The following is a 21137-nucleotide window of genomic DNA, read 5'->3' as shown; positions in this document are numbered from 1 at the left end:
TTGGAGGAACAACACCTTATATTTTGTTTGGGTAGCCTCCAACCCGATGGCATGAATATTGATTTCTCTAACTTCTGGTAATGCCCACCCTGCTTCACCATTTTCCACTCTCTCACCTTATCTCCTTGCCCTCTGATGCTCCTCTCCCCTTTTCTTTCTTTCATGGCCTTCTGTCTCTTCCACCACTCAACCTCCCAGCTCTTTACTTCATCCTTCCCCCTCCCGGTTTCACCTATCACCTTGTGTTCCTCTCTCCCCTCCCTCCACCTTTGAAATCTACTTCTCAACTTTTTTCTCCAGTCCTGCCAAAGGGTTTCAGCCCAAAACATCGACTGTACTCTTTTCCATAGATGCTGCCTGGCCGGCTGAGTTCCTCCAGCATTTTGTGTATGTTGCTGGAATTTCTAGCATCTGCAGATTTTCGCTTGTCTATTTACCCTATCTATGCCTGACAGATGTTAGAAACATTTATCAGGTTTCTCTGCAGCCTCTGGCACTCCAGAGAAAACAAGTTGTTCAACGTCTTCTTATTGTGCATGTTGTCTCGTCCAGGCAGCACCCTGATAAACCTCTTCTGCACCCTCTTCCAAATCCTCGATATCCTTCCCGTAACTGGGTGACCAGAATTGTGCACAATACTTCAAGAGTGGATGAATCAGAGTTTTATAAAGCCCAAACATGAGAAAATCTGCAGATGCTGGAATCCACGCAACACACGCAAAATACTGGAGCGACCCAGCAGGCCAGGCAGCATTTTTGGAAAAGAGTATTGCTGACGTTTCAGGCCGAATCCTTTCGACAGGATTTTGTGTGCGTTGTTTTATAAAGCTACGTCATAACTTCCTGATTCTTGAATAATGGTAAGCATGCCATAACTTTATTACACTACCAACCTGTGCAGCCATTTTCACGGAGCTATTGTGAAGGGTCCTGTTGTCAGCAGTCCTGTTTGTACTGTTCCTTTACCTTTGACCTCCCAAAGTGTAACTCCTCACACTTGGCTGGATTAAAGTCCATCTGCAATTTCTCTGCCCATATCTGCAGCTGATCTATATCCCACTGTATTTTTTGGCAACCTTTTTGTTGCGTTCCCTTTGCCTATATTTACTGATGAGACTCAAAGCCAGGAGATAGAACAAAGCTGGAACTCAAAGTAAACCGTTATTCAGTAAAACCATGCAACTCCAATAACCGCAAAATTCAAGAGTAGATTCCAAAGCACATCTACTTAGGTGCTTTGCCCAAGAACATTTGAGATATTGATAGAAACAACGACCAGTGAGTGAAAGTCAGATGACCATTAAATAAACTATTAGGGCGGTCTTAATGCTGAGGCTTGTTGATTCATCAAAGAGAACAGAACATTTGCCATTTATCTGCTTGATACGCTGGCAAATTTTGGTTGTTTTGGCTCGCTGTAACATGTCCCTCTTGAAGGTGATTAGCTGTAGGATTTGAGCCAAGGGTTGAATTTGATTGGATCACCGGCTTACACCCAATACACCCAATGACTTGGCCTCCACCGCTGCCCATGGCAACAAATTCCATAGATTCACCACCCTCTGACTAAAAAAATGTCTTCGCATTTCTGTTCTTAAGGATTGAAGGGCGCCCATTTTTTTAGTCATCACCCATCGACCAAGGTCTGTGCGGCTGTCTTTGTGCACCTGACCACCTGCTGTTACAGATGTTGGACGCTGTAGCAGCATTGCGTCCAATACTGTGTGCAGTTTTCTTCCCAAAAACCCTTCAGTTGGGAACTTCCCCTTGAGGCCTGGATGCGGCATAATTTGATATGACGGCATAAATGTGTTGAGAGCCTCAGCTGACACTCCTTCCCCCCTTGATTTCAGAAATGGTTGTTTAAAGATATCCACAAACTTCTCTGCTTGGCCACTGGACTGTGGATGATACAGGGGTGAGCGGATGTGGATAATTCCATGTTCTGGAAGAATGTAGCAAACTGCTTTGAACTGAATTGGCTGCCGTTATCAGAAGCAAGTGTTTCTGGCATCCCCTAGCAGCTGAAGATCTTCAGTAGCTGTTGAATGGTAGCCTCTGTCATTGTTGACTTCATAGATATTTCTGGCCACCTGGAATAGACATCAACCAAGACAAAGTGGGAACACGTCAAGTGGGCCAGTGAATCAATTTGTATGCAGCTCCAAGGTTTGATAGCCTGAGGCCGTGGTTGTGGATTGGCTCTACCTGCATTCTTTGTTGCCATAGAGCACTAGGTACACTGTATGCATGCATGTGTGGTATCTTCATTTATGCCAGGCCTGTGCAGGGTTTTCATTCAATTGAAGTAAAGCTGACCACAGTGGAAATTGGTTGAAATATTCATGGAATCACTATTTTGGCTCCAAACATTAAGCAGGAGTCCACATTTGAGAGCAAGGTATGGCATGGGTAGACATCTTCCTCAATCTGATTGGTCATCTGTCACTGAGGTATCTGGAGATACACTGAAGAAGCCAATCTGTTGTCATTTCTGCTCTGTTCTTGTTGACAGTAACCTGAAGACCTTCAACAGCATCAGATACAATGCAGTGGACTATGCAGTGAACTGAAATTGCAGCCACAACTACGTCTTCATTAACCTGTTGATCAGTAAGTCTGGAGAGAGCAAGTGCCTGGGTTGATATGTACTTGATTTCAAAATCATAGGCTAATAACATTATCGCCCACTTTTGTAGACAGTTAGCTATATACACCAGAATGCCTTTCTTGGAACCAAAGATGAACAATGGTGACTTGTGATCAGTAAGGAGAATGAAGCATCTGCCATTAAGGATCTTGTGGAATTTCTTCACAGCAAAGGTGATTCCCAAGTCTTCCTTCTCAATTTGTTAGTAGTTCATTTCTACTGCAACCAGTGATCCAGCTGCATGCATGGCATCAGGGAAGATATGGGATATGACAACTCCCACCAGTAGTTGGACTCATCTGTTGTGACAGCAATTGGGAACTCTGGGCTGAAATGCATCAAGGGAAGGTCAGATGACAGCATATTCTGCACCTGATTAGAAGCCTCTTGGCATTGTTTGGACCATTTCCATGTCGTATCCTTATTGAGCAGGGCATTGAGTGGCGCCCTCAACCAGCGCATTGCTGGGAGGAATGCTGGATACTGACTGATTACACCCAAAAATGAGCATACATTTGATGCTGGAGTTGCATATGAAGGTGGTGGACATCTTGAGGCCCCAGGGCAGGAAATCGCAGACAGCTATTTTGAAATTGTGGGGTATCCAGTCTGCAAAGAAGCTTCTGCTCTTGTTTGAGCATCTGCTCGTCGACCTTCCTCATGGACGTGCAGCCTCGGAGGATGACCGCCAAAGTCGGGTAGCGGCCGTGCGGGGCTCACGTTCTTGGCGTCAAACTTCTGCTGGGTCAGCTTAAGCACTGTCAGGGTGCAGGTCTGCCGGCTGCCCCAGTCGGTCAGGGAGGGCAAATCCCAACATGAAGAAATGGAAATGGAGGAAGGAGACCAATTTGACCACCAGCTTGCACAGTTCAGCTTTGAGCTAGCTGGGGACGTAGAGGCAGGTGGTGACACTGCTCGTGGCTGTCAAGATCAGGTGGTTGAGGTCCCCATAGAAAGGGGTGCGGAACATGAGAGTGCAGAAGCAGATATTGTAGAGGGCCTTGTTGTCAAAGCAGATGGCTTTGTCCGTGTTCTCCAACAGCTGGTGGTAGTAGGGCTCCACCACTGTGTCTGAGACTTTGGGGTGAAGGCACCACGCTGAAGGTGTTCGTGATATGATCCGGGCATTCCTTGCAGATCTTGCTGATGAGAAGAGGGTGCACAAGCCCATGCCCATGCCCCTGCCCAGGGACTGGGTGAGCTGGAATCCCTGGAGGCAGCCGAAACTCTCCAACTCCTTCTGTACCACATCCATGATGGAGTCCATCAGCTCAGCATTCTCCGCGTCGTGGTCTTTGGCCCAGTTGTTGCCCACCTCACTCTGGACCAAAACAAAATTGTCAGGATAAAAGAGCTGAAGGGTCCCGACTGGAAAATATCCATTGTGCCTGGCTCCAGACTGACTAGCATGGCCCAGAGTATATACATCTGAAGAAGGTATGGCCTCCTGTAGTCTGTTTGCTACTGTAGCCCCCCTGGCCACCCTCAGGGTCGCTCGGCTCGCTGTCGTCTAGGGAAACAGCCTCGGCCCCGCCAAACTGGGTAATTCGTTTGTGTGGATGCTGTGTGAGGTACCCCCCCCCCCAAATAACAGACAATACACCAGATGCAATTAAATGATTTACAGTTTATAGATATTACTGGAACTATATAATTAAAAGAGAATAAAATATAAAAGGAAAATAAAAGGCGCCACACTTATCAAAGTTCAATCTCTTCGTGCACAAAAACTGTTGGAGCTCAAGGACCTTCTTCTTCACTCTGCGACCCCTCGGACCACCTCGACCGGCCGCCTGGGACCAACAACGGTGGTCGACCAGACGCTCCACACGAGTCCGAGTCCGTCTCCGTCTCCTCGTCGAACGTCCCGCTCGGGGTCCGACCCCGTTAGTGGACTCACAGCACCTGGTCCATCCTCTGTCTCGCTCTCCCGCCTTCTCCCCAAAACCCCGCGCATACAGTATCTTCAAATACACCAAAACCATAACAACTATCCCAATTGGTTAATAGCACCCTCTTATCACCCTCTAAACCACAATAAGCTGCTAGCGCAAACTTTCTCAGCGTTAAAGCACAACAAAGCCGCATTCCCCAGATTAACATAACAAAAACGCCATTTTAATTAGCCTTCGCAGTAACATAAAAATCGAAACCCCCTTACACTACTCTCCAAATTTATCTTTTTTTCCGAGTTCCCTCAAGCTGGAGGTCAAGGATCTCTCTTACATCACTTGGCACTTGCAGCTTATTTTACCCTTCTTCCTTTATCTGGTCATCCCCAACGGCTGATTTGCTGTATGGAGCTCAGAGCTCCTGGGACCCCACTTTCTAGAAACTTCGAGTCTAGGGTCAGGGTCTGCTCTTCTGGCAAATTTAGGTGTGGCATTCCTCTTCCTCCTTGTTTTCAAACTAGTGTCCACCCTACTTTCAGTTACCATCTTTGGGTAGGTCCCAGAACAACTTGTACGAGTTTCCAGCCTTCACACCATGAGGCTGTGCTGAGGACATGGCCACTTTTTTGATGTCACGGCCTGTTGAGTTATTTCCTCCACTTTACGCACAGGCTTAGCATGAAAGTGAAATGCATAATATTATCAAAGATCTCTACCAGGGCTTCAGAATCCAGTTGGCAGAGAATAGCAGGGTGAGGGAATGTGCATATGAAAAAGCCAGAACTCGAAATAAACTATTCAGTAAAACCACTCAACCACAAGAATCTCAAAACTCAACAGTACATTTCAAAGCACAACTATCTAAATTTTTTACCCAAGAACACTCGAGACTTTGATCAGAACAGTGACCAATCAGTGAAACTCAGCCTGGGATTGGTTGTCAGCTGACCAATAGATATTTGTTATTTTGGCTCATCATAACACTATGTCAACCTACTAACCCACTCATCCATGTATTCGTCCAAGTCGTTTACCACAAACAGAAAATACCCTTTCCTTGAGGGACAAAAAAACCCCTATTGCGCTCAGCAGGGTTCATGATTGAAATCCTCCACCCAACTGTCTTCTTACTGTGTCAATAAACCCATTTTCTTTTCAGAAACTCCTTTGATTCTGGCTCCAGTCCAGTGATACACCTGGCATCCCAGTCCTTCTCTGGTAATTTCTCTCCCAGGGCATATTATATCATAGGTGAAATAATGCTTCAGATACCACTTTGGTATATAGGACAGATTGAAAGGCTGAATGGAACAGAAAGGCATAAAGTTTCTGTCTGAATATACTTGTAACTTGTTTTGACTAAGTTAATCAACAGCAGAAGTCTCCAAGTTTTAATGGAATTTAAAGGCTTTTATGGTCTTTATCTTTTCTAGTCATCTTGCAACTGCATGTGGCTTTCATCTCAAGTAACTGAGAGACATTAAGAATATAATGAAGAAATTAAACAATATGAAAGCTAGAAATGGCAACTAAATAAACAAACTATTTTTAAAGCATATCAGCTTTGATACTGACATATAAAAGGCTTTATGTAGGAGATTTTTATTGAAACAGCAAGGGCAAGATGAAATTACCTCACTCTAAATACCTTTCACAGAAAATCATTTGCGGGAGGTTTACACAAATGGTTTTTATTTGATTGAAATTAAATGCCCTTTATTAAATTAGTATTTATTAATATGAGATCTTGCATTGCAATTATATGAGAGAATCTATTCTAAGTAAAATGGCAGTAACTTTTGGGTATTTTGTAGGCTATCCTATTTATAAAATAATTTAATCTTCCCAAAGATTCTGCTACTTATTTTTAAATTGTTTCCAATCACGTCCTTTCAGCACCGGAGCTTGTCAGGGACTTTTCAATGTAATGAGGCTGATTATTTAATGTCAAGTTCTCTCCTGAGTCCTTACATAAACTATTACAGAATTAGACAGTACTTAACTGTAGTCTTCATTTTTAGAAGTGTATTATTTAACTACACTCAGCTGCAGCTATAAAGGGCAACACTGGTCTTTCGAGCAATGATGCATAGCCCTGGCAGTTCTGCACACATGTAGATTCCAAATAGAGTCATATGGTCATAGAATATTACAGGACAGAAACAGGCCCTTTGGCCCATTTAGTTCATTCTTGTTGTTGCTCTCCACACTTTGTGGTGGATCAGATGGCAGCCTTACTGCTTCTTTGGCTTTGGACTGCTTTTTTTATCAGGCAGCTTTGTTAGTTCAATGCTCAACTGAGCATGGATGGAAAGCATGCAAGGACCGGGCTGGATTCGAACCTGGGACCACTTACCTCAAAGTCCAGTGCAGATGCCACTACACCACCATCTGGCTAAGTCCATGCCGAACTATTATTCTGCTTAGTCCCATCAACTTGCATCTGGACAATGGACCTATATATATCCCTTCCATCCATGTACTTCCCAGATTTCTCATAAATGTTGATATCAAACCCACGTCCACCGATTCTGCTGGTAGCTCGTTCCACACTCTCATCACCCTCTGAGTGAAGAAGTTCCTCCTCATCCCTTAAACATTTCGCCTTTCACTCCTAATCCATAACCTTTAGTTGTAGTCTCACCCAACCACAGTGGAAAAAAAAATCTTGTTTGCATTTACCCTATCTATATCCTTCATAATTTTGTAAACCTCTATCAAATCATCCTTCATTCTCCTACGCTCCAGGGAATAAAGTCCAAATCTGTTCATTCTCTCCATACTACTCAGGCCCTTGAGTCCTGGCAACATCCCTGTAAATTTAATCTGTCCTCTTTCAACCTCATCGATAACTTTCCTGTACGTGACCAGAACTGCACACCATACTCCAAATTAGATCTCACCAATGTATTACACAACCTCAACATGAGACCTCAATTCCTGTACTCAATACTTTGATTTATAAAGTACAATATGCCAAAAGCTCTCTTTACAACCCTATGAACCTGTTTTGTTACTAATGTCTCTGCATGTTCCCTTGTTAATAAGAATGGTGAATCAAGGTTCAAGAATGCAAGAATCTAATGAAAATGGTAAGTAATGAAGGTGCTCTGGCTCGGTGAATAGAGAGCATTGCTTCATTTGCTTGAGTTAAACTTTGCCTTGGCAAAGTTTCTCCTTTCACACTCACTGTCATATGGTGTTTCCTTCAATGTTGCCCTTGCAGTTGATGTAACACTGCACCTTTCCCCCGAAGTTTCTATATCTCCTGAACTAAAGTATTATTCCAGCATTTCACCTTGGCTGGAGCAGCCTGGATGTGGAGTTAGGTTGTAGTCCCTCATAAAAGTTTAACCTCATGCATTTTCATTGGCTGAAACCAATCCCACCAAATTAATTTAGCCAAGCTGCTGATATTCTGCGTTTTGACCAATGGCAGGGCATGAGCCACAACGAAACGATCGATATGAGGGCAGTCACAAGAGATCCTACAGATACTGGAAGTCTTGAGGAACATACACAGAATACTGGAGGAACTCAGCAGGTCAGGCAACTTCTATAGAGGACTCAACGAGCACTCGACGTTTTGGGCAGAGATCCCTATCGGGACGGGAAAGGATGGGGGCAGAGGCCAGAATAAAAAGTGGGAAGAAGGGGAGGCGTGTGAGATGGTAGCTGATACGAGAGTCCTATCAATGAAGTTAGAATTTAGACCAGACTCCGAGCAACCCAAACTGTCTCTTCACATTTGACCCACCAAGGTACAGCTCTTCATATTTGGCTGGTTTAAACTCCATCTACTATTTCACTGCCCTCATCTGCAACTGATCTTCTGTACATCTCATTGTATTCCTTGTCAGTCATCTATGCCATCCAAAACACCACCAATCTTTGTATCATCTACAAATCTACTAACTCACCCATCTACATTTCCATCCTAGTCATTTATACACATTACAAATATCATATAGGAGGCCAATCAGCCCATTGGATTCATGCTTGCTCCCAGCAGAGCAGGTCTACCAGTCCCATTCTTCTGCTCTGATCTTCTGTAACCCTGGAACTTATTCCCTCTGTCACACTCATCAGTTCCATTTTGGTTGCCTTTGCCCCTCAGCTAAACTAAACTGTTCTCCCCATATTGAATAGTCCTTCACCTTCACCGTAGGATCAATTTACAGCCAGTAATTCACCCACCAACCCACACACTGTGGGATGAGGGAGGATACCTAAGCACCCCATGGAAACCCTGGGTGTCAGAGGAAGAACGTGCAAAGGCCATCCACATTGTCAGCAGCCAGGTTAGGATTGAACCTAGGTCACTAGAGCTGTGAAGTAGCAGCACTACCTGCTGTGTCACTGTGTTGTTCCACTACTGAACTACCTGGGGATGACAGATCAAATGTAGATCAAGAACAAATACAATATTAACGGAAATGTCGAAGCAGACTGGTGTGGCTTTGCACGAGCTGACCTACAGTCGGATGGTTTATTGATACGTTTGCCTGACCCAGCCGGAAGGTAACCCATCAGCAGGAGACACAGGGTCATTCTCCACTAGGCTTCACCATGGTCTTGGGGAGAAGGTAATTTCAGAGGTGGGTGTGGGTTAGGAAGCATGTCCCACACCTCTCGCCTTTGACTGTTATGCTAGTAGGGCTACAACAAGAATGGATTAGCAGGAGCTATTCTTATGGAGTGGCTCAGAACTCTGGGGTAGTGATACAGAATCTCCATAGCCTGACCTAGTGGAAGTGGTAACTTGGGGGTTCAGCTGCCTTCAACTCCAGACCTCACATGCCACCCGCTAACACACACACACACACACAATCACAAAGGCACACACATGCATACACATGGACACAAAAACAGTAAATGCACATACACATAAACATAATGCAGACACAAACACACGCATGCATACATTCATACACAGATGCATACAAAGACACCTGCACAAACCCACATACAGGACACACAGACACACTCACATTTACGGGCAGAAGCACACAAACACATAGTGAATCCAGTTGAAAATGCCACTGCTGAGGGCAAATGACAACTTATTGGTGGTTAACAAAATAAGAAATACAGCTGAACTATTCATTAAAAACCCTTTTTCTGTGGTAAACGATCACAGCAAAGAATGAAGGGTCAAAGCATGCGGGTGCAAGGTAAGACATGTTTGAGATGAAGTCGGAGCACAGTTGAGGCATATTCAAGGCAGTCAGAGTGAGCGGAGCAGAGCAAAATTGGAGAAAAGGAGGAGAGGCAGATTCGAGGCCCATCCACCTACACTGAGAGCAAAGTTTGATCGAGTTAAGTACTGGGCCGATTTGGAAAGGTGGGGTACAGGTTGTAACGTGGTGACAGAGTCCAAGACCTAGTTCAAGGAATGACATGATAATTGGATGATTTAAAAGCTGGACCAGATAGATTGAAGAGAGAGGGTGTCAGGTCCAGAAGCAAGGGTCGGGTCAGTTTTGCTCACTGCTCCACGATGTTCACTCTACTCTTCACTGCAGTAAGGCTCAGGCTGTCTCCTGTTCCGACTGCTCCTGGCTTCATGTCTGACGACTCACCTTCATTCTAAATGCTGTTCGCTTACTTTTATTGTTTGCATGATTTGTTTTTTTTCTCTCTCTCTCAATGCACACTAGGTGCTTGTTGGTCTTCTTTAATATTTTTTTTTTCCGGGGGGTTTCTTGTTTTGTGGCTGCCTGTAAGGAGACAAATCTCAAGGATGTATAATGTGTACATATTTTGATAATAAATGTACTTGGAACTTTGAGGTATACCAGCACCAGCACCTTCTTCCGAAGGTGGCAATAGTTAATTGGAGAACTGAGTGGAGGGGGGATGTTAGAGGTAGCACTTTTATATAGAGAGTGGTAAAATGCATGGAACACACTGCCCAGGCTGTACTAGAGGTAGATACATTAGGGACATTTATGAAATGGACACATGGATGAGAGAAAAATGGAGGAATTTGGAGGAGGAAAGGGATCGATCTCGAAGCAGCTTAAAATGTCAGCACAACTTTGTGGGCCGAAAGGCCTGTAAAGTGGTGTACTGTTCTATGTTTCATCTTCTATTTCCTGTATAGAGAGACACAAGCAAACATACAGGCAGAAACACAAACGTACAGAGGCGCACACTGTAACTGCATCCCCAGGACAGGTGAGAGGGCAAATCAGGACAGAGATGATCAGAGGTGATGAGCATAAAAAGTGGGATGAGTATGGGGTGAGTATAAATGAACGTTTGATGTTTGATATGGACACAGAGGGATGAACAGCCTGTTTCTGTGTTCTATCTTTAGAATTCCATGAACTTACAGTTCAACATTAACTTAGACAAAATATGCTCCACTTTCTCATCCTTTGATAAAACACAACTTCCTTTCAGTCTCGTTGGCCATTTTACAACAGTTTTTACATCAACCCTTCAGTAACACTGCTTACTCCAATCAGATGTGACAAGCTGACATCAATTTTTTGATGTTCCACGAAATACAGCCTGTAAATCAATAGCACAATATTTACTTCACTTTTCAGAATAATCTGGGACTCCTTTGACACAACAGATTGATTTTAATTTAAAAAAATCAAACTCTGTACATCTCATTCTGCCTATTGTTTGAAGAACTGCAGATACATGAAAGTGGATCACATCTGTATTAAAAATTGCCGCATATTCAACTTGTCTAGGCATTGTAAGGTTTCTTAAGGTTGTATTACCATGGGGAGAGTTGTGGGGGTAAGATCCCACTACCTTTTAAGTACCCCCAATGGTATATGTTAAGGAGTAGTGAGAAGTGGTTCATTTTGGTAGGTCAAATTTGAAGACAGAATATAGTATTAATGGTAAGACTTTTGGCGGTGGGGAGGATCAGAGAGATCTTCATAGGACACCCAAAGCTGCTGTGCAGGTTGACAGTGTTGTTAAGAAGGCATGTGGTGTCTTGACATTCATCAACCATGGGACTGAGTTCCAGAGATGAAGTAATGTTACAAATATATAAGACCTTGGTCAGACCCCACTTGGAGTACTGTGCTCAGTTCTGGTCACCTCAGTACTGGAAGGATGCGCATACTTTAGAAAGAGTACAGAGGAGATTTACAAGGGTGCTGCCTAGTTTGGAGAGCAATGGGTTGAGTGAACTTGGCTTTTTCTCCTTGGAGCGATGGAGGTGACCTCTATCAGGTCACTTCTGAGGTGTATAAGGTGATAAGAGGCATTCATTGTGTGGATAGCCAGAGGCTTTTTCCCAGGACTGAAATGGCTGACACGAGGGGCACAGTTTTAAGGTGCTTGGATGTAGGTACAGAGGGGATGTCAGGGTTAAGTTTTTCACACAGAGAGTAGTGGGTGCGTGGAATGCACTGCTGCAATGGTGGTGGAAGTGGATACAATAGGGTCTTTTAAGACGTGGAGCTTAGAAAAATAGAGGGCTATGTGCTAGGACAATTCTAGGCAGTTTCTAGAGTTGGTTACATGGTCAGCACAGCATTGTGGGCTGAAGGGCCTGTAATGTGCTGTAGATTTCTATATTCTATGTATTCTGTAGTTATGTGAATATAGCAGATTCTAATTCAAACAAGAACCAGCCTTCAGGAAGTACAGGAAGCTGGCAATGAGCTTCTAGTTCTTATCATAAATTGCAAGCAGTAAATTGAAGTTAAATTAGCCCACAGATAGATATGGTTTGCAAAATGGTGAGCATGAGATGCTTGTACATACTGTAATTAAAGCAATGGATTTGTGTTCATAGCCCTACATCAAATATGGGTTTAAGGAATTTTCACCGTTGTGTAAGTTTAGGGAAATGTCCCAGCCTTTGAGCATTCAGAGGTGTATTCCATTGTGTGTATACAATTCACAGGAAGCATTATCGACCTAAAGTATTGAGGTAAACAATGTCATTGTAACTGTTAAAACTGTATTGATTCACCTATTGTTAATATTAATCTTAAGGGTACGAAAAATGTGATGTTCATTGAGTTTGTGAGCCTCTATCAGGAGTGTCTCCAGAATTATTCCTGCTTGTTGTGAAAAATAAAGACTTCCATACCATGCAACTTCATTGTTTCTCCAGAGATTTTGAGCACAGCCACAACATTTGGGGGCTCGCCCAGGATACATTTGTGACCCATTTTGTGGCATGTAATTGCAGCAGTTGAAGTTGATGGGTATTTTCAAGAGTAGCACTCATGTTTCATGTCAACAACCACGAGATCATGAACAACATGGTGGAGAACTGAACTGGTAGATGTAAAAGTGTGTGTGTGTGTGTGTGTGTGTGTGTGTGTGTGTGTGTGTGTAAAAGACTAGACATTTTGGGGTATTTTGGTGAGACAAGGCCACCAGTTGTGAAAGGTGGTTACTGATCATTCAGGACACAAAAGGGGTGTGTGTATATTGAAACTTTGGGATAACAGACTCTCACATGGAAAGGAATACATGAGGCATCATGAGTTCAGCGGTACAGAACTGGAAGACAGTGGATCATATACTCTGTGGTTTATGTATGTACTGTTTAATTTTTATCCATCCTTATCTTTTGCTTAAAATGGGAAATAGTTTGGTGATATTGGAGGGAGAGGTTATACCCAGGTATATCTGTCAGGAAGGCACCTATTGAGATCAGCTGGGTTGAGAATCCTGTTAACCCGAACCAGCGCTTGACCCTGAATACCACTATCCATAAGCCCTTCACCCCCAGGGAGAAGCAGAGCATTTTGTCTGAGCTGTCTTCACTTAAGGCTGCTTGTGGGCATTCAGAATGTTGATGCAAGTTCAAGGGAATGGTTGAGATTCACCAGATGTACCCAAAAAACATACACACATTGGTAAAAGCAAAGTGCTTGAGGAAGCAGAGCTTAGGAGGAATGGTGGCACTTAACAGCGACTTCTTTGTTTGCATCTTCGGAAACAGCTCTATTTCTGCCTTTTATATCTTCATTTTTCCCTTTCAGGGTTCTTTTGAAGACACTGACCTGGAGTTACATGCAGGCTTTGGCTCTTTGCAGGAATGGGACCTGTTCTCGGGGTCCCATTTTGCGATTTTCGGATACAGAGCTCAATAAAAGCGATGATATGGACTTTTAACATCGTAAACCAGCGGGATGTTGTTATCTCTCCTGCTCGCTGTGAAAATGGGGGGCATGTCCCTCTCCCTTGCCAGGGAGAAAGAGAATTTTGGGTGAAATATGAAGCTGTTGGGGTAACTTCGGTCCGTGTCTTTGCTACTGCTTTGCATATACTTGGGCTCGGTGATGGTACCGATGCGCGTTTTGTTTTGCTGGTGGGGTGAGGGGATTTTCTGCTCACTGCTGCTAATATGCTGGAGGGGGGAGCTGCGGGGGGACTTTGGGGTTCTCACATTTAACTGTCATTCATTCTTTGGGGCACGTCTCCGTTTTTGTGGATGTTTGCAAAGAAAAAGCATTTCAACATGTATATTGTATACATTTCCCTGACATTCAATTTGACCTTTGAACCTGTGAATATGCGGGATAGTATGCTCCGGGGGGCGTGGGATGGTACGTGGACAACTTCCAGGAATGTCAGTAATGAGGAGAAATATTGTTTCTTTAATGGGGAACTGAGGCACGACTGGGGAACGATGATGTTGTTGATTCAGAGAACTGATGAGCCTGTCATGGATTATGCAGAACGTGAATATCAAGCTTATGAGGGATGGGAAATCTAGGGAGGGATGATCCCGTCTTCCTGAAAATGCTGAAGGAAGGCCTGAGCTCAGCTCACCTGAAAGTTTTAGATTTGAGGATCGACCTACCTCACTGTAGTATCATGGGTTGGTGAGATAGACCAGAGGAGGAGGAAGGTAAGTCATAAAGTGCTTGTTGTGGATGTAGCTGCTGTGCAGACACAGAAGACTTACTTTGTGTGCTGGCAGCCAGGGCACCAAGCATGGAACTGTCTGAATATTTGGAGATGATTTGTCACAGCTATGGCCTTTCGGGCCATGTTTGGAGTCAGTGTTCTAGAAAGGGAGGAAGGTGTGAGAACCACTCACCAGAGCAGGTAGAATCCACAGCAGTGTCCTCTCTGTCTGATTTTACTGCTCACCAGGTTATAGAGATGGTGAAGTCAGCATCCAGGTCAGAGAGATGGCCGGCAGCAGCCTCTATTGCCCGTGTGGTCACCCACAGATGTATCGAAGAGGTTTATTAGGGGGATCAGCAATGTGAAATGTTAGTGGATACAGGGTTGTTAGTATCTATTCTTGTCCACAGCTAGAGAGGTGATTTACATTATCGGTGCAGGAGGTGAAACTATGAGGACAGAGAGAAGTCAGCCCCAGGTACTTGAGATTGAAGAATTGCAGATTTCTGCGTATTTTTGGATGTCCCCAAACAATGAGATAACTGTTCTGGGGATAGACACACCAAGTAAGGCAGGGGCTATCAGACTCAGGGAAAGGAGAAATAACATGGACAAGACAGGGACAGCAAACGTGTGATTTCCAAAGCAGACAATATGGCCCACAGAGAGACAGCAATCCCAAGCAGGAACAGAAGACATTACAACGTGTGGGAATCATATCAGGAGATCCAAAGGTTAGGGGCCAAACACTGTGAAGAGTTGTTAGAAGTAGTGCAGCTGTCTGCAGAGGGAGCAGAAATTAGAGTAAAGGCACACTGGAAAGGGGAGTGAGGAACACTGTGCAGATCAAAGGGCAAAGGGAGCCACAGAAAATGTGACGTGACAGAAATTGGAAGAAATGACCGGAGCCAATTTAGTAAGATTATATGTAAGTGTGAAGTGCCATTATAACCAGGTTAATACGATGAGAGAGTGCAAAACTGCACCAACATATTGCTGATTGGGGAGAGCCAGAAGAGAGAGAGAAGATAGTCCTCACACAGCTGGGTGGGCAAGTCATGGTAAGGGAGCTTCTTGCAAAGGCAGGCTTCACTCCCAGGTGGATAGGAGCAAAGGTGTGCTTGTGACAAATGGCGAGGCAGCCGTGGAACCACTGGGCTCAGGTTAAGTTTTATGGCTCTCCACCTTGCCGGCCTCACAGACAGAACAAGGGACCAAGTCCACCCATTAGCAATGTCATTGCACAGAATGAACCTGAGAGAAAGAGAGAGAGAGAGCGAGAGAAGGGAGGAAGGGGGAGAGAGGGGAGGGGAGGGAGAGAGGAGTACAGGGGACAAGGAAGGCGAAAGAGGGAGAGAGGTGGGGTGAGAGAGGGTGAGGGGGAGAGAGGGGAAGGGGAGAGAGGGGAGAGAGGGGAGGTGGAGAGAGGGGTGGGGAGAGGGGGAAGAGTGGGGAAGAGAGGGGAGCGAGAGGGAAGAGAGAGGGAAGAGGGGGAGAGAGAGGAGAGAGGGGAGAGAGGGGGAGGGAGGGGGAGGGAGGGGGAGGGAGGGGGAGAGAGGGGAGAGGGGGGAGAGTGGGGAAGAGAGGGAAGAGAGGGGCGAGCAGGGTGGGAGAGGGAGAGAGAATTGCAAACAGTATTGAAACGCAGCCATCCCAGATAAATGGGAGCGAACACAAGTAGTTGGGCCAACATCGAAAGAACAGCCCAGGAGGTGGCTCCGTGCAGCTGTTCAAATAGAGACCTTTTTAAACCCTCCTGTAGATTGATCAAAAGGACTAGCTGTCAAGATCATACTGATAATCTTCTGTCACAGCATGGAATGTGAACTGTTGCCTGTGAACCTGCAACCAAGTTACCTTGCTGTGACCCCATCCACAGAGTATCTACTGACAGCCACTACTGATAGTTTTAGCTATCAGACATTGAAGGGGTGAAGAGGATGTGATCAAATTTCTGGAACGTTTTATTACCAACTCTACTCAGTCTTGTAGACAGTCGATTAGGGATGTTACATAGTGCAGATGTAGGTACACACGACAGGTCAGTAATTAGGGAAGGATCTGAAGTGAAGTGAATTTATGTTGCCCCGTTTAATCAGATTGAGGATTTCCAGTGGCCTCTGACAACCAGATCCAGCCTCGTGGTGCTTAGCTACTAAGCAAATGGAACCGTTTCTGCTGACAGGAGAAGGGGCAAAGGTGGGTTACTGGTGGCTTAAAACCAGTCGCTTCGGGCAATAGGACTTGTTGGCCTTGCAGCTATACCCACTCTCGTGGGGGAGTAAACCCTGAGGAAAAAGCTGGAACTGGAGTCCCTAAGGCAGTCCTACGTTGAGTTTGACGCTGACCAGCATCTCTTGCGACACCATTGGTGCCAAACTGCATCGGTTTCTGCCGCTCCTGTGTGGAGAGGAGGAGCCTGCTGCATGGGCAACAGCTTGCTCTCCATATCGTACAGCCCTGGCTTGCGTATTGACTGATCGTAGACAGCTAGGACATAACATCCTTGTTCAACCCCAACCTATGACCTCAAGTATCATAAATATCAACAGCTTGGTGACTGGAGCTGTATTACGTTTGGATCAGTTAAGGTTTGGCTTAACACACTGAAGCAATTGAAAGATACCACATGATAGATAAACTTTTCCTCAGGATTATTATACAGACTGGAGCTTTAAGAATGTGGAAGAATTTCTGGCTTAAGGGACATACTGAGTCCACATAAATGTCCAAAATTTAAGTGTTTTGCTCACTGAATGACAGTTCTTTAACGCAAACCATAATTACTTAACCATCCATTTACATGCGATCAGAACTTTAACACAAAATTACTGTATGTACTGTAATTGTCCCAGTTGTAATTGAGATGATTCTCACATGGCATGACACTGACTGGGAGCAGCAAGGTTTAAACTTAATGTAAATAACTTTGCTCACTTCAAGTTTCTTCTCCTTGTACACTGAAATAACACAATGCTGATTTTCATTTCAGATTAACATACATAGCAGGATACAAACCCTTATTTGGTAACATGATAAGTAAATAATCATCTTGGTCCATGCGTGGATGCAGCTCCGAATCATACATCGTATATCAAATTATAAGCTGAACTCTCCCACTTCCTTGTTTCAGAAATAGATATCTTCCCTCAGTTAGTGTCCTGCTCTAAATGGACATGTCTCATTTTCAAAATCAGAGACATTAGAAAAATCAAAGCATCAAATGAATCAATTGGTTTGAACAGGGAATGGAAGCCCTCTCTCCTGCTTTGACATTGCTTACATTTGTTGATCTTATTTCAACTTCCATTTAGTTTTCCTTTCTGCCTGTGTGTCTTTAATGGAGCAGATATTTCCAATTTGGGTTGAAACAGCCTTGTTTGATATTTCCACTGTGGATTTCCTTGGCAGTTAAGCAGTTCACACGTTCGTTTTTAGTAAACCCCTTGCTTTATTGCCATGAAAGTCACCCTGGTTGGATATTGCAACTCCTGACTTGTGATTGGATGGAACCACCGATGCAGGTTGAAGTGGGTTCTGATTTTACACTTCTAGAGGAAAGCTAGCAGAGGATGAGGTGGGCAGTGGCTAGTCCAATGACCTCCTGATGGGAAAGAGCTATTACGGCCATGTTCCCTCAGAGTGGATCAACAGGCTTGTGGGTGGAGCAGACAGACAAAGGGACCTCCTGACCCTGAGCCCCAAAAAGGAGGGAGGAGAAGATGCCGACGCGACGCAGCGCACGCGGCCGTTCTGAATGATATCGTATGTGTTAACTAGGGGCCGTGCACAATCCTGATTGATGGAGACAGCTGGGAGAAGCACGGAGGAACACCTGGAGAAACTTCTGAAATGCCTGCTTCGCTGCCGCTGCTACTGTGCGATTGAGAATCTCCGGAGACGAAGGCCCCCAATCCTCGGTTTTGCCTATTGCCTGTTGCCGGGGCCGGGGTCGAAGCACTCGGCAAAGATGGTGCTGGGTGCTCGGTGTCAGAGTGCTGGTTGGAGGCTCGGAGTTTTCGGACGGACTCGGAGTCGGACTGTGGTCGGATGCTTCCAGGATGCTGCATCGGCAAGTTTGCGACGCTGGAGGTTCACCGTCTGCGTGAGATGATGGAACTTTCGAGAGACTTTGAGACTTTTACCGTGCCATGGTCTGTTCTTATCAACTTACGGTATTGCTTTGCACTGTTGTAACTATATGTTACAATTATATGGTTTTTGTTAACTTTTAAGTCGGTTTGTCATATGTTTCTGTGATATCATTCTGGAAAAACATTATATCATTTCTTAATGCATGCATTACTAAATGACAATAAAAGAGGACTGCATGTCCTCATAATCAAAAAAAAACAATGAGACTTGACCCATGAGCATGCGGACACAGAACTCAGGGGAAGAATGGAGAACATATGACTGGGGCTGATCTGCTGATGGGAGCCAGCTTGGACCAGGGGCGTGACTGAGGAAGTTGCAAGGCCTTTGTTTTTGTGATCCTGTCAAACGTAGAAAATACCCAACTTTGGTAGAGTTGTCGGTCTAGTATCCAGAGGCCTGAATATTGAACCTGTGTCAAGAGTCACAGGTAGAATCATGGAAAGACAGGGCATGGAAATGCTCCTTCAGCCTCACAAGTGCATGCTGATTTTCTTTCCATTAGTCCAATGCTAAACGTTGTTATTCTCCCCACATTCCAATCAACTCTCCCCATCAGGGAAAATTTACAGTGGTCAATTAACCTTGTCAATCTGCAGATTTCCTGGTTCTGGATTGGAAACTGTGTAACTCAGGGAAACAGACACAGACATCTTCCTGAGGTCAGGATTGAACTCATGTAGTAGCAGTGCTGTGAGACAGCAGCACTAGTGACTATGCCGCTGTGCTGCCATGTTCAAGTTCCACCATGGGAGTTGGGAATTTATGTAATTTGTTAAAATGTGGAACATAAACCCAGTATCAGTTAAACTACTGGATTATTAGGGGGGGGAAATCATCTGTTTCACTAATGGTCTTTAAAAAAGGAAATCAACATTCTTAACCAGTCAACTCATCTACCAACGATAAACTTTTGGGCCTCTCTCAGAGTAGTCGAGCAAAACCAGTAGATTGTACAGCAGAGAAACAGGCTCTACAGTCCACTACCTCCATGGTGATCTTTTGTCCATCTTCAGTAATCCCATTTGGGCTGAATCCTTCGATGCCTTACCTTCTCAAGTGCTTGTGTGAATGTCACTTACACCTAACCACAGCGTCTGATTCTGCCACTCCCTCAGAAAGTGAGTTCCAGATATCAGCTACTTTATGCGTGGAAGATTTTCTTTGCAGTCCCCCATTAAAACTCCTTCTTCCCACATTGAACCTGTGCCCTCTTGTTTTATATATATATATATCTCACTACAGTGGGAAAAAGTGACTTTAGACCAGAAGACTATCAGACTATAAGATGTAGAAACAGAATTAGGCCATTTGGCCCATCAAAACTGCTCTACCATTTCATCATAGCTGGTCCATTTTCCCTCTCAGCACCAATCTCCTGCCTTCTCCCTGTATTCCTTCATGCCCTGACCAATCAAGAATTTATCTACCTCATTCTTAAATATATGTAAAGATTTGGCATCCACAGCTGCCTGTGACGATTCATCATTCTCTGGCTAAAAAAAAAATTCCCCCTCATCTCCATTCTAAAAGGATTCCCCTCTATTCTGAAGCTGTGTCCTCTGATCCTAGACTCTTCTTTCCACATCCACTCGATAGGTTTCAATTAGTTCACCCCTCATTCTTCTGAATTCGAGCGAATACAGATCCAGATCCATCAAACACTTTCCATATGACAAGCCATTCAATCCTGGAATCATTTTTGTGAACCTGTTTTGAACCTTCTCCAGTGTCAGCACATCATTTCCAAGACAAGGGGCTCAAAAGTGCACACAATACTCCAAGGGAGGCCTCTCCAGGGCTTTGTAACCTCAGCATTACATCCTTGCTTTTATATTCTAGTTATCTTGAAATGAATGCTAACATTGCCTTTACCTTGCTCACCACAGACTCAATCTGCAAATTAACCTTTAGGGAGTCCTGCTCAAGGACTCCCAAGTCCCTTTGTACCTCAGATTTTAGAATTTTCTCTCCATTTAGAAACTAGTCTACCCTTTTTTTCTTCTACCAAAGTGCATGACCGTACACTTCCTAACACTGTATTCCATCTGCCACTTCTTTTCCCATTCTCTTCATCTGTCTAAATCCTTCTGTAGCCTCTCTACTTCCTCAAAGCTACCTGCCCCTCCACCTATCTTTGTATCATCTGCAAACTTTGCAACAAAGCCATCCAATTCAGTGACATATAATGTAAAAGATTCAAAAGATTCAAGATTCAAAAAACTTTATTGTCATTCTAACCGTACATCAGCTCTGCAGGGCAGAATGAGACAGCGTTTCCCAGGAGCAGTGCAATCATAACATAACAAATGCAACACTAAATAATAAACATAACAATAAATAGTAAAACACAACAGCCACATGTCAGTTAAAATCAAGTTATAAGTGTCCAGTGCAAGTTAAAAGTGTCCAAAGCAGAGTCAGGTAGTGCAGCTATTTAGCAGTCTGACTGCCTGTGGGAGGAAGCTGTTTAGTAGCCTTGTGGTTTTAGGTTTGATGCTCCTGTAACGTTTGCCTGATGGCAGAAGAACAAACAGTTCATTGAGAGGGTGTGAGGGGTCTTTAATGATGTACCGTGTCTTCTGGAG

At 44.4% G+C, this 21137-nt stretch overlaps 1 pseudogene; it reads right to left on the bottom strand.

The window, feature by feature from the left end:
• Window positions 1-3071: 3071 nt before the first annotated feature.
• LOC140186094 (tubulin beta-4 chain-like) lies at window positions 3072-4060 on the bottom strand (annotated as a pseudogene).
• Window positions 4061-21137: the final 17077 nt, after the last annotated feature.

The sequence above is a fragment of the Mobula birostris genome, chromosome 22 (genome assembly GCF_030028105.1).
Source record: "Mobula birostris isolate sMobBir1 chromosome 22, sMobBir1.hap1, whole genome shotgun sequence".
NCBI lineage: Eukaryota > Metazoa > Chordata > Chondrichthyes > Myliobatiformes > Myliobatidae > Mobula > Mobula birostris.
The sequence above is the reverse complement of the archived record's forward strand: the minus strand, read 5'-3'. Positions and strand labels throughout refer to the sequence as shown.